Genomic DNA, 13592 nt, shown 5'->3' with positions numbered 1-13592 from the left:
AAGCTATTAATCAACTCCCCAGGAAAAAATCCCCAGGGCCAGATGGATTCACATGTGAATTCTACCAAACATTTAAAGAACAATTAGCCCCAATGTTATATAAATTATTTGAAAAAATAGGGGATGAAGGAGTCCTACCAAACTCCTTTTATGACACAGACATGGTACTGATACCTAAACCTGGTAGATCGAAAACTGAGAAAGAAAATTATAGACCAATCTCCTTAATGAATATTGATGCTAAAATCTTAAATAAGATATTAGCAAAAAGACTTCAGAAAATCATCTCCAAGATAATACACTATGATCAAGTAGGATTTATTCCAGGAATGCAGGGCTGGTTTAATATTAGGAAAACTATTAATATAATTGACCATATTAATAATCAAATTAATAAGAACCATATGATCATCTCAATAGATGCAGAAAAAGCATTTGACAAAATCCAACATCCATTCCTACTAAAAACTCTTGAGAGTATAGGAATAAATGGATTATTCCTTAGAATAATCAGGAGTATATATTTAAGACCGTCAGTAAGCATAATATGCAATAGAAATAAACTGCAACCTTTCCCAGTAAGATCAGGAGTGAAACAAGGTTGCCCACTATCACCATTACTATTCAATATAGTACTAGAAACGCTAGCCTCGGCAATAAGAGCCAAGAAAGAGATTCAAGGAATTAGAGTAGGAAATGAGGAAATTAAACTATCACTTTTTGCAGATGACATGATGGTATACTTAGAGAACCCCAAAGACTCTGCTAAAAAGCTACTAGAAATAATTCAAAATTTCAGCAAAGTGGCAGGATACAAAATAAATCCACATAAATCCTCGGCATTTTTATATATCACTAACAAAATGCAACAGTAAGAGATACAAAGAGAAATTCCATTCCAAACAAATGTTGAGAGTATAAAATATTTGGGAATCCATCTACCAAAGAAAAGTCAGGAATTATATGAGAAAAATTACAAAACACTTGCCACAAAAATAAAATCAGATTTAAATAATTGGAAAGACATTCAGTGCTCTTGGATAGGCCGAGCGAATATAATAAAGATGACAATACTCCCCAAACTAATCTATTTATTTAGTGCTATACCAATCAGACTCCCAAGAAACTATTTTAATGACCTAGAAAAAATAACAACAAAATTCATATGGAAGAATAAAAGGTCAAGAATTGCAAGGGAACTAATGAAAAAAAACTCAGAGGAAGGTGGTCTAAGTGTACCTGATCTAAAGCTATATTATATAGCAGCAGTCACCAAAACCATTTGGTATTGGCTACGAAATAGACCGGTAGATCAGTGGAACAGATTAGATACAAAGGACAAAAAAGGGTACATCTATAGCAATCTAATCTTTGACAAACCCAAAGATTCCAACATTAGGGATAAAAATTCATTATTCGGAAAAAACTGTTGGGAAAACTGGAAATTAGTATGGCAGAAATTAGATATGGATCCACACTTAACACCATATACCAAGATAAGATCAAAATGGGTCCGTGATTTAGGCATAAAGAGGGAGATAATAAATAGATTAGAGGAACAGAGGATAATCTACCTCTCAGACTTGTGGAGGAGGAAGGAATTTATGACCAGAGGAGAACTAGAGATCATTATTGATCACAAAATAGAAGATTTTGATTACATCAAACTAAAAAGTTTCTGTACAAATAATACTAATGCAAACAAGATTAGAAGGGAAGTAACAAATTGGGAAAATATTTTTAGAAACAAAGGTTCTGACAAAGGTCTCATTTCCAAAATATATAGAGAACTGACCATAATTTATAAGAAACCGAACCATTCTCCAATTGATAAATGGTCAAAGGATATGAACAGACAATTCTCAGAGGAAGAAATTGAAACTATATCCACTCACATGAAAGAGTGTTCCAAATCACTACTGATCAGAGAAATGCAAATTAAGACCACTCTGAGATACCACTACACACCTGTCAGATTGGCTAAGATGACAGGAACAAATAATGACAAATGTTGGAGGGGATGTGGGGAAATTGGGACACTAATACATTGTTGGTGGAGTTGTGAAAGAATCCAGCCATTCTGGAGAGCAATCTGGAATTATGCCCAAAAAGTTATCAAACTGTGCATACCCTTTGACCCAGCAGCGCTACTACTGGGATTATATCCCAAAGAAATACTAAAGAGCGGAAAGAGACATATATGTGCCAAAATGTTTGTGGCAGCTCTTTTTGTTGTAGCTAGAAACTGGAAGATGAATGGATGTCCATCAGTTGGAGAATGGTTGGGTAAATTGTGGTATATGAAGGTTATGGAATATTATTGCTCGGTAAGAAATGACCAGCAGGAGGAATATAGAGAGGCCTGGAGAGACTTAAATCAACTGATGCTGAGTGAAATGAGCAGAACCAGAAGATCACTGTACACTTCAACAACAATACTGTATGAGGATGTATTCTGATGGAAGTGGAAACCTTCAACATAAAGAAGATCCAACTCACTTCCAGTTGATCAATGATGGACAGAGGTAGCTACACCCAGAGAAGAAACACTGGGAGGGGAATGAAAATTGTTAGCACTAATATCTGTCTGCCCAGGTTGCATATACCTTCAGATTCTAATGTTTATTGTGCAACAAGAAAATGATATTCGCACACATGTATTGTACCTAGACTATATTGTAACACATGTAAAATGTATGGTATTGCCTGTCGTCGGGGGGAGGGAATAGAGGGAGGGGGGGTAATTTGGAAAAATGAATACAAGGGATAATATTATAAAATATATATATATATATATATATATAATAAAAAAAAATGAAGGCTATAAAGAACTCACTGATGAAAAAAGGAACAGGCTTTATAGAAAGATTTGAAGTTGAAAAGACAGCATATATGATTGTATTTCTAAATCTAGATTTGAACTCAGGTCTTTCTGTTTTCAGCCTTAGCATTATATCTGTGGGAAATATAGGGAATCAATGGGAAGGAATAAAATTTTTAAAATAATCTTGCTGCAATAAGGATCTTATGATTAGAAAAGGAAGTAGGCAGGTAATGTTGAAAGAATAAGGGAAAATAGATGGAACTCAGGACTAAAGTGGTAGCCATGAGATGATTTTTTAAAAAAATAAAATCCTAGAGGCAGATCTGTAGCATATCAGGTAAATCATTTATGAAGGATATGTAGGAGAAAATGATCAAGAATTATACTAGCTAAGAAATAGATGGGTTGTACTCAGTGAAAGAAGTACCCATACTGAAGAGATCATTTCTTAAAAATATCAATTCTATAATACTAAATGATCAATAACTAACAAACTGAAAACTCTTGAGATGATGATGATTGATGAATATGGTAATAATGACATAGCTAATATTAATCAAGTGCTTTAAGTTTTTCAAAGTGTTTTGTAAGTATTATTTCATTAATTCCTCACAATATTCCTGGAAGGCAGGTGCTTTTATCATTCCCATTTTACAGATGAGGAAACTGAGGCAAAGAGTGTGAAGTGATTCACCCAGGGTGACACTTTGGAAGTAACTGAGACCAGATTCAAACTCAAAAAAGATAAGTCTTCCAGCCTGGCACTCTAACCTGTGTACCAGCCAGCTGCTCATAGTTTCAATACTAAATACCAGATAGTAAACAGTAGCATGAAGTCCAAACCAAAAAAAAGGTGATAGACCCTCTTCACACTGCTTTAGCCTTAGGACATCTCTAACACCATGTTCAGTTTTGGGTACCACATTTCAGTAAAATATTTTCAAGCCAGATTACATCCAGATAATGGCAACCAACATGGGGAGATCAGGCCATCTGAAGATCACTTGAAGAAACTAAGAATCTTTGGAGGGGGGGAGTTTTTTCTAGAAAACAACATTTAGTGAGAACATTACAATTGTCTTCAAGTATCTGAAGTACTTTCATGTGAAAATGTCAAAATTGAAGCAATGTAAAAAAAGATTAAAGAGGCCAATTCTGATCCAGTAATAGGGAGGAAATTTCTAATAAATAGAGTTGTCCAAAAGCAGAACCAATTGCTGCAGGCTATAACAACACATCCTTTTCCACTGAAGATGGTTAAGCAAAGAATGGAAGTCTATTTGTCAAGGATTTTATAGAGGATGCTCAAGCTTGAGATATGAAGTAGACAAATGACTTCCGTGATTCCTTCCAATGTTAAAATTCTGTAGTTTTATTTTTAAAAAATCTTTTTTAAACTTTAATCACTTAGTTCCTCTGCAACTATCATAATACTCTGGACATGAGCACTTAACAATTTTTGTTAAATTGAATTAAATCTCCTCAGATTGACATCCAGACCATGTGGGATTCTCCACATTTGTATTACTCTTTCCTCTTTGATCACATTAGTCCTTCTGAGGAAGCCATTCTCTCCTACTTCTGTTTCAAGCTCTTTGTATGTCAAGAGAAGAAGAGATCAGGGGCTCTGTAAAAGAATGGTAGTTCCGCTCAGGGGATAATTCACTAATTAGGATTAGAATCAGGCAAAAGCAGAAAGACCATAAGGATCATCCAGTTCAACTTTCTCATGTGACAGAGGAAGAAATGATAATTCAGAGAGGTTAGAATAATCAAAACCAGAAACCCATGTCCTAGTCATATACCAATTTCACTGTGTATGGCCAGTCTAATTGGTCCTCTCTGAGATTCAGTTTTCCTCTCAGCATAATGGTGATCTCACACATCATAAGCAATAACTAAAGCAAACTAAAGGGAAACTCAGGTTGCTAAACAGATAATGGACTTGCCTGCTTTTGTATGCATTAGGCTTGACTGGAAATTCAGCCCTTCTGCTCTGTGAAGATAACATGGGGATGGGAGGTAAATCAGGGTACTGGGGGGCCTTGTTTGCTTTGCAGCTGGAAATCAAAAGACTGAAATAATACAGTAGAAGCAAGATAGGTATATACTTCCTCTCATCCCTGGTCTGCAGCTTTCTCTTCAAAGTCTCATTTAGCACATTTCAAAGCCTTTGAAGCCTTTTTGGTCCAACAAGAAGTATCTCTGAGTGAGGCCCTGAAACTCATTTGCTAAAAAGCATCATACATTAGCATACATTAGAAGCAAGAAGTTTTGAGTCTACAGACTTTGGTGACTGGTGACAATCATGTTTGCTTTGGTTTGGTTTCTTAGAATATTTTGGGAAACCACTGCAAAAACATGAGGAGTGACACAATCATTTCTCTCTCTACTTTGCAACTATACGAAATCTTCATCTTATAAGTTGATAAATAATGTAAATAGAATTTTATACTATGCAAAAAAGCATTAGATCCTGAGAAAAGTAAATCTGTGTACATTGATCTTTTCTCCAGGAAAAGAACTTGACATCCTTTCTGTGACGATTGACCCTGAAGATGAAAGGGACAGGGATATGGACTTCACAGATGTAAATGTATACAGGAAGCACAGAATAAGTAGCACCACAGATGGGTATCATGGAAATGGATGAGATGATTTCTTTCCTTCTCTCAAAAAAAAAATTATACTGGGCTTTTTCCTGCTAAAACCTGGACTTCTCAAACATGTAGGAGATCTGAAGAGACCATCACAACAAGGCACTCAACATTGTGTGTATCTGGCATATAATAAACATTTAATAAATGCTTAATGACTGATTGATATTAGTCATACTATAGGAAGATAGAAAACCAAATGATAAATGCAATAACTTGTTAAGACTCCAAGTTCACTACTGTGATACAGCCCATCAGGAGGATTTTAATAATGCAAGGTGGAAATACTGAAAATAAATATGTAAAGAGTTTTTTTTTTCCTGTTCTACATCTATTTGTAAAGAAAAGCATGTCTCTAAATTATTCTTCTGTAAATAGCTTTCCTTTCTACTGTGGAAAAAAAAAACTCCAAACTCGACTCCCCACAGATCTTATAACCAGGCCAGTCAAAATGCAACACCCTAATTCCCCTTTCCTTTTCTATCTGGATTTGGTAATAACCCATTTCATTAAAAGAGCATATGGAATCATTTATTACTTTTGACATCTTCCCTTTACTGTGTATGTATCCTGATGACCTAAATGTATAGTTGATTTTTTTTTATTGAAACAAAGCTTATATGGGTGTGGGTTGATTGGTACTTTTCAAAATCACCCCCAATCCACTTTAAGTAAGTGGTAAAAATAAATGTCCAATTAATTGATTTTGATCATAGGCTTTAGACTAAATAGGAAAAATCTGTGAAAGTCATCTGAATATGTGAAATTATGCCATATAGGAAGCCTTTTCTAATTGGCCACAGGATTTTATCACACTCCCTGAGCCTTGTATAGAAGTATCAAGTTGGCTGGAATCAAAGGAATTACAGAAATTAGAATAAGTGTATCTTTCCAGAAAATGCCTGAAAAACTGACCTGGGCAAAAAGAAAAGGGGAAGGTTTTTGGCCCGATTTCCTTCCCCTCTTCTCTCTTTGACTGAGGTAAGACTTTAGTTTGAACTTCAAAGGGTCAGAAAAATATTGGATTTCTCATCCTCTCATCGATAACCTTGAAGGGCTATCTGAATTAAAACTCAAGGACAGACTAGACACAGGTTCACCATGCTTAAGAACAATTTCTTTGAGTATCTCAATAATAGGAGAAAAGGAAACCAAGTAGCAGGGGATGTGAGTGACCCCTTTGACCACATGCACTCTTATATACATATATGTATAGATGTTGATATCACAAATTAAAAGGCTGAAGAAAGGAAAATTTATAAATTATTTCACTTAAGAGAAGAGACTATCTTTTGTCTATTGTACATCTCCAGTACTCAATACTGTGCCTACCACATAGTAGACCCTTAATAAATACTTAATGACTAACTGATAGCAATCATACTGTAGGAAGATAATGCTACTCATTACCCATTAGAATAAATAAATACTCTGAACACATGCCCATACTTGAATTTGAGTTGTAAGTAACATCTGTACTTTCTTACTATGCAATTAGACTAGTCAGGGTTAGAGTTTATGGTCCTAAAATAAAACAGGAATGAGTAATCAAATATATGATGTTATCTTATTTAGAGAAGCTGGGCTATTGGCAGATTTCGTAAAACAAGTATTTCCATAATATATGACCAACATTGTACTACATGCTGTGGATTACAAAGGAAGCAGGATATAGCACATACTTTTTGCAAATCTTCTAAGGCTATATAATCTCAGAATGTAGAAAAATACACATATATGGCAAATAATTAGATATCATTTAAAAATATATAATGAAGTGCCAATTTATGAGTACAGACAAAATGTTATATGACTTAGGAGGGAAAGAATCAATGTGAGCTGACATTGTCAAGGATAGGTTTCACAACTGAGTAGATTTGAGCTAAGCTATTCAAGAATCTAAAGAAGTCGAAGAAGTTGATGAGAAGGAGGAGCATATATTTAAGAGAGGGGAGGGGTGAAGGTAATTTCAAATAGGAGATGAAATGCAAGCAAAAGAATAAAGGCAGATAAGTGTATAGCAAGTGTGAGAGACAGAAAGGAAATTGGATTGACTAATGAAAAATTTGCATTGGAAACAGTGACAGATTAAGTTAGAGAGATTTAGGTTCTAGAATTGTAACATGCTGTCCTGGCAATTACTATTACCAGTCTGTCCTAGGCCTAGAGTACCTTTGACCACTGACATTTGCAGTGTGAACTCTACCCGGCTCGCCTCCTCTGAGGCCTTCAAAGGTCTCTGGCCACGATCTCTTGACTCTATAGCTTAATAACTGGTAGCACGCTCAACAACAGCCATGTGTAATCTTAAAAGCCTTTATTATACCTACTCACATAATGCCCTGACTTAATTCCCTGACTTGTTAACTCCTTAGTGAACACCTGGTCTGAAGACCCATGTGTTCACTACCAAACTCCTTACCTCTTTGGGCTATCCAACAGCTTGACTCAGCTACCCCAGGCTAGGGAGCAAGGTTAAAGAGCGCCAGGTTAAAGAGAGCAACTGCTGGCTTATAAAGGACCTGTGAGGTCTCAGCGAGAGAATCATCACCCATTATGAAGCTATCTCAATATGGCCATGATCCCACCCACAGGGCAGTCCTATAGCCACAGAGATTACTTCTGGGCCACTCAAATCTCCTGTTGCACTATGGCCGCCCATTTAAAGGGCCCTTACAATTCCCTTCTCTTGTTTTGCGGGAATTGCTCTTCTCATCAAACTAAACTTTTAGCACCAGCTCTAGTTCACTTGATCCATGAGATGACAGAATGTTATGCCCAAGGAGGTACAAAGCAGCAGATCAGTAAACAGAAGTATGACAATGAGAACTAGGCTCAACAGTGGCCAAGTGTTCACCCCATTCATTAAAGTCATACTCAAGGAGATAATAAGCCAAAGAGGTTGAATGCCAATGAGGTAGGATGTCAACACTGAGGTGGGAAGTCAACAAGGTAAATCACAATTCTAGTTAACAATTATCACAATTCTAGTTCACTTACACACATGACACTTGTCACAATTCTATTGCACTTTTCACAATTCTAAGTCAATTCTAGTTTCACAGGTGCACATAAGCAAAGTCATGTCCAGAAACGTTGTCTCAATAACAACGGCAGGTGGGTGTATTGGTTTTTCACCCACTAATTTAAAAGCATAGTCCTTCAATAGAAAGCATAGGGCAAAGCCTCTCCCCAGGCACCATATGGCAAGTAGCCATGGGAGAAGCAAGCAGGCCCATTGTCCATTTACAGTCTTTATATTGCATATCACCCGAAACAGTCCATTTCAGCTGCTACACTGGAGCTGTGTCTGCTGTCTCTGGTGTCACGGTCAGGAGGGACATTGCTGCCATCAGCATCTGAAGGGCTACTGACATCTGGCTGGTCCCTCTGGGCTGTTGTCTGGTCCTTCTCATGGATCCCCAGTTCACAAATGTCTCTGGTGGGGATCAACTCCTCTGCGTTGAATCTGCACCTAGAATGAAAGGAATGTACCTGGGGCCCCCAACTTGGGCCTTTCCAAATGCCATCCAGGCCTTTCCACATCACAGTGGAAACAAAGTTGTTGTCAAAAAGACAAAAAAAAAAGTCAGGCAAAAATCAGTCTGTCACTTAGCTGCACTTTCTGTGTATGCCAGAAATGCATTGCTAAGGTAAAATGCAAAGAATTTAAAACTGTAAAACTGAAATAATTTAAAAATGTAAAACCAAAAAAAAAAAATGTAAAACCAAAATAACTTAAAAATATAAAATCAAAATAACTTAAAATATAAAATCAAAATAACTTAGGAATGTAAAATCAAAATACTTTAAGAATGTAAACTCAAGAGTTTAAAAATGTAAAATCAAAATTTAATTTTTTTTTTTTTTTTTTTTTTTTTTTTTTTTTGAGGCTAGGGTTAAGTGACTTGCCCAGGGTCACACAGCTAGGAAGTGTTAAGTGTTGAGACCAGATTTGAACTCGGGTCCTCCTGAATTCAAGGCTGGTGTTCTATCCACTGCACCACCTAGCTGCCCCCAAAATTTAAAAATTGCAAGCAATCACATATATGTATTGCCACATCTTGTGCATATCCCAAAATTCCCTTCTCTTGTTTAGGAGAGAACATCTTGGGGATATAGTCTGTCCAGTAATAACTTTGCTAGTAGGGTTATAAGAAATGCCAATGGAATGGGCACAATCCAATCCAATGCAAAAAAACAACTAAAAGCAAAATATTTGTAAGCCATAATGTCCATTGGTCTTAAAACATTAAATTTCAAACCATAAGGGTTTTGTCCTATAAGGAGCATAGGAGAGTGAAAAGAAAAATAAGCTATGTAACCTTTTGCCATGCTCCTAGCTTCTTTAGTTATCACAATTTGCAAATATAAGACTCTAGCAGCCTGATTACAAAAGATATGATTTCAAAGTCCACTCTGAAAATGGACACATAGGGTATATTATTTATCTGAGCTCTTTCTCACTCATTCTCGAAATTCTTAAAAGAGCTGATACCTTTTCAGTGGTCTGCACTCATACAGTTAATGAAAAAAGGCCACTCCACTATGAAAGCTTCCCTAATATGATATCCCTGAATCTTTAGCCTAAAATCAAAGTTTGAGTTTCTGATACTGAATTGTACTTCAGGAGTGTGAATCAATAAATCTGATATTACTTTTCCTCCTGGGTCAAAGATCAGACACTGTCTATTTATTCTAGTGATTAAGAGAGCAATTTTCCAAACATTCTAAAAATACTCAAAGGGGGTTGGGAAATCAAGCCCACCTGTGGAAGTGGAAAATCCACGAGGTAAGAAAAGAGGAGTTCCAACTCTCCATAGATGATCTTAGCAGTTTTATAAGTATAAAACTCCACTCTCTTTAACTGCAAGGTCTTATCCTTGTAAGGTTTCTTAGAAATTAACCGAACTGTATTTTTAAATTTTTTCTGGATATTATAGTTAATACACCACAATTCCTTTTTGCCTTTGGCCATAAAGCCTACTTCTGTCTTTTGAAATGAAGTTTTGAAAACTCTTGAATGGATTAATGGGCAGTGCTGATGATATTATCACCCTTCCTTTTCCTCCTCCTCCTTCTCCCTTGGCCCACGAAGGTGGGGCTAAGGGAAGAGGGTCAGGAATTGGAAAATTCCCCAAAAGCTGATTTAAAATCCAACCTGAGCTTTGCACATAAAAAGAACTAAGCTTCTTCTCAATGGAAGAGTAATCAATTAATTCCTTAAGACAATGCACAATGTAAACCAACAATATGCTAAGAATTTCTCCAACTGAAGTCCATGTGGTTCATTTATTTCCCTCCTTAGCTTCAGCCACTGGTTTGAACTCTTCCTGTTCTATCTGTAGTAACCTAGCTTTTTCTTCCTTCTCTATCTCAACCTGTAATTTAATCTGCAATTCTAGTAACTCTTTTTTAATTGTTTGTCATTCTATTTTTAACTCAACTTTTAGTTGCCTCATTTTATACTCTATACTGTCATACATATGTATTAGCTCTAGGTTGCTCCCTCTCCAAGCTATATTTAATGGGTGTGAGGATAACCTTCTCAGAGCTTGATTACAAGCTTCTTGCTGTTCTTCAGTGGTGATCTTTGTTAAAAGATCTTCCATCTGGCTCTTTAAACTATTTATATAAGCATTATGTATTCTTGAGCCTGATCCCGGGGTTACCTGGGTCCATATTGCCTCTCTGCCTTCCCTCCTAGGCAGCGTTTCTACCGGATCTTTCAGAATCTTAATTCTGAATATTAAATATTAATTTTCAAAACCTGATAATTTTTGATGCCTCCACGTTCAGGCGCCATTTGTAACATGCTCTCCTGGCAGTTACTATTACCAGTCTGCCCTAGGTCCAACAGAGTACCTTTGACCACTGACCTTTGCAGTGGGAACTCTACCCGGCTCACCTCCTCTGAGGCCTTCAAAGGTCTCTGGCCACGATTTCTTGAATCTATAGTTTAATAACCGGTAGCACACTCAAGAACAGCCACGTGTAATCTTAAAAGCTTTTATTATACCTACTCTTCTTTCTCTATCTCTCCAAGCTATATTTAATGGGGTAACTCTTTTTTAATTGTTTGGCCCCACATTGGGCGCCAAAATGTAAAGTTCTGGTCGTCTCTCAGTTGTAATCCTTCTCTGGGAGGAGGTTTCTTTCTTCTGTGAATCTTTTTCTCTGTCCTCTTCACCTGTGAATCCATGGGACGTCTTCTCCTTGATCTAATCCAGAACTGACTTTCCAGACTTCTTTTATCCTTCCAGAGAATGGGCGTGGAATAACTCAGGGGCTTGTGGGAGAAATACTTCAACCAATGAACTTGCTCCTCTTAAACATGTAAGCTCCTCCCCAGAAGTTCAAAGGGGTAAAACTGCTTAAAGGCCAGAACTAGAGAATTGTTAAGTACCGACTTAGCACTTAATAAGAACCTGATATCTCATTATCTCATCAGCACCTAGTAAGAACCTAACATAGAATTAAAAAAAAAACAAAACTGGAGTTAAAATCAAAAGCCTTAAATTCAAGTCTCAGATCATAGATCAACAGTCATGTAACCTCTCAGAAAACCTCAGCTACCACTGATGTAAGATAGGAAAAATACTATCCTCTCTACTTATCTCAGGAAGTTGTGAGGAAAGTGCTTTGCTCATCTCAAAGTGAAACAAGCAGAACCAGGAAAATGTTGTACAAAGTAACATGTTGTGTTGTGATCGACTATGAGGTTCTTTTCAGCAATTAAGTGATTCAAGGCAATCCCAAACAGTGGTCCTCAAACTGTTTAAATAGGGGGCCAGTTCACTGTCCCTCAGATTGTGGGAGGGCCAGACTATAGTCTCTGCCCCTCAGCCCATTTGCCATAAGGGGGAGGGAGGACTGCATAAACATCCTTAGAGGGCTGCATATGGCTCCGGGCCATAGTTTGAGAATCCGTGCCCAATAAACTTTGGACAGAAAATACCCTCCCATTTTCAGGGAGAGACCTGGAGATTGAAAATGTTTCAACCTTTTTTTTTTCATTTGTTTTTTCCTTTTTCTTCTGATTTTTCTCTGTCAGCGTGACTCATGGAAATATGTAAAAAAAAAAAATATATATATATATATATACATTTTTACAGAATGTGTGTTATAGGTAACAAGGCATTATAGAAATGTGATTTTAATTCATCTATAAAAATAATAATCATTATATTAAATGCCACACTGAAGAGTTTGAGCTTTACCCTCTAATAATTCTAATACATATATAATGTTTTAAGAATTTAAAAAAAAAAAGAATTAAAAAAATGTTTAAGAAAACATTTTTTATACATCGACCTTCACTTTTTCATCCCCATTACAAACCAAGAGACTGGGAGAATCCAAGAGATTATGATTTTCCAAAGGTTCCAGAGCCAGTGAATGCCAAAGGTGAGATTCAAATATAGGTCTTCCTAACTCAGACACCACCAATCTATCCACCATCCCATACTGTCACTCTTATATTAATAGCTGCCATTTACAGAGTGCTTTAATATTTGCAAATCACTTGATGTAGGTTACTTTTTTTGATCTTCACCATATCCCTAAGGAGGTGCTATTATTATCTCCATTTTACAAATGAGAAAACTGGGTCAGAGAGAGAGAGAGAGAGAGAGAGAGAGAGAGAGAGAGAGAGAGAGATTCATAAAGGTGCTAAGTGTCTGAGGCAGGATTTGAACTCTGTTCTTCACTGCAAGTCCAATACTCTGTCTACCACACCACCTATTTACTAACAGAATCTTGAATGAAAATAGGAGAAGTTATATTGTGAGAATTATAATCTAGAAAGCTAGAAGAGGAAACTAATATGACCCATTTAGGAGAATAGTTCAATACTCAGTTATGACTCACAAGTTATCAAGGAGTTTTTATCCATCCAATCTGAGTTTGAATAATGCCTTCAATAATGTACTTGTAAAGTAGTCACAAAGCTTCCACTAGAAGACTTATAGGGAAAGAGGAAATGCTCTCCCTCACCAGGTAGTTCATTTCATTTTCAGGCAGCTTTAAGTACCCAAAAGGTTTTTCTTACACCTGCTACTAAAATTTCTACTCCTCTCTCTTTAGCAGAACAAATCCAATTCTTCCAAACC

The sequence above is a fragment of the Sminthopsis crassicaudata genome, chromosome 3 (genome assembly GCF_048593235.1).
Source record: "Sminthopsis crassicaudata isolate SCR6 chromosome 3, ASM4859323v1, whole genome shotgun sequence".
Lineage (NCBI taxonomy): Eukaryota > Metazoa > Chordata > Mammalia > Dasyuromorphia > Dasyuridae > Sminthopsis > Sminthopsis crassicaudata.
The sequence above is the reverse complement of the archived record's forward strand: the minus strand, read 5'-3'. Positions refer to the sequence as shown.